Raw genomic sequence first — 1775 nt, forward strand, 5'->3', positions numbered from 1 at the left:
TGACCTCAGGAATCCCAAACCTGGTTAAGATGTCTCTCCACATGAATTTTCGACATTGGGACACTGTTATTTTCGACAATGGCATAGCCACGATCCACTTAGTGAAATAATCAATAGCCACAATCAAGAATTTGAGTTGGCCAGGCTTTTGTGGAAAAGGTCCCAGCAAGTCTACTCCCCAATTTCGCAAAATGTCTCGTCGGAATCACAGAAATGAGCTCTTGAGGTGGAGCTTGGCAGAGATTAGTATGTACCTGACACTTTAAACATCTTTTGGTGTAATCCATTGTGTCTTTTATGATTGTGGGCCAATATTACCCTGCTCTTACGATCTTCTACGCTAACGACTTGCCTCTCATATGGTGGCCACAACACCCTTCATGTATCTTCTGCAACACAATTTATTTGTTGAGGTTGGAGGCATTTAAGTAGGGGTTACAAAATGCTTCTTTTATATAATTTCTCATTGATCGTGGTATATTTTGCTGACTTTAACCGTTACTTCCTACCTTCTTTCAGGTCATTAAGAAGAATTCCATGCTCTAGATACATGCATATGAGATCTAGCCAGGTAGCGTTATCCCTTATATGGGATATCATAATATCAGAAATACCTATGGATAGTTCTGAAAGTACCTCTTAAATTAGACTTTGGTTACCACTACCTGACTTAGTGCTAGCTAACTTTGATAAGACGTCAGCTCATGTGTTTTGCTCTTTGGGCACATGCTTAATACAAAATGATTTAAAATTTGAGATTTTTCTTTGTACCGACTTGAGATATAGTTGTAAGAGTGGGTCTCGTACTTGATACTCGCCAGTAACTTAAGAGGATACAATCTGGGAATCACTGAACACCGTGAGCTCTATTACCCTGACCTCATGTGCTAGCTCCAATCTTTCAATTAGGGCTTCATATTCAGCTTCATTGTTTGAAATTGGAAAATCAGACTTCATAGAGGCTTCAATGACCGAATCCTCTCCCTTAGTCAGGCTGATTCCTGCACCTCCAAATTTAGTATTCGAAGTCCTATCTACACGGAGTTCCCAGGTCAGAAGTTTGGGAGTAGAGTAGGTCATCTCAACAAAAAAATCTACCATTTCTTGTGCCTTTATAGCAGAGCGTGATTCGTATTGTATATCAAATTATGACCGCTCTACGACCCAGCTCATCATCCAACCTGCCAAATCTAGCTTTTGAAAAACTTTTTTTATTGGTTGGTTGGTTTGCACAATTATTAAGTAACTTTGGAAATATTGGCTTAATTGACGTGCCAATGTTAAAAGCGTAAAAGCGAGTTTTTCTAATTTTGAGTACCTTACTTCGGGCCCTTGAAGGACCTACTAATAAAATACACAAGTTATTGTTGCTTACTTTCCCCCTCCAATACTAAAACTGAAGTCACAGATAAATACAAATATAACGGCTTTTTGAATTCCGATTTTCCCAAGACGGGAGGAGAGGATGACAAATTTTTAAAGTGTGTGAAGGAATCCTCACACTCCTTCGTTCATTCAAAAATAACACTTTTCCTCATTAAATTGAAGAAAGGCTTTGCCTTTTCTAAAGAAGTCCCTAAAAACCTTGACAAAGCGGCCAGACGACCTATAAGCCTTTTGTGGACGACTTCCTGGGATCTGGTTTTATTAGGATGGGAGGAGAGGATAACAAAGTTTTAAAGAGTATAAAGGCATCCTTATAGTCCTTCATTCATTCAAAGACAATTCTTTTCCTCGTTAAATTGAAGAAAGGCCTTGCCTTTTCTGCGGAGGCC

Source organism: Arachis duranensis, chromosome 10 (genome assembly GCF_000817695.3).
Source record: "Arachis duranensis cultivar V14167 chromosome 10, aradu.V14167.gnm2.J7QH, whole genome shotgun sequence".
Taxonomy (NCBI): domain Eukaryota; kingdom Viridiplantae; phylum Streptophyta; class Magnoliopsida; order Fabales; family Fabaceae; genus Arachis; species Arachis duranensis.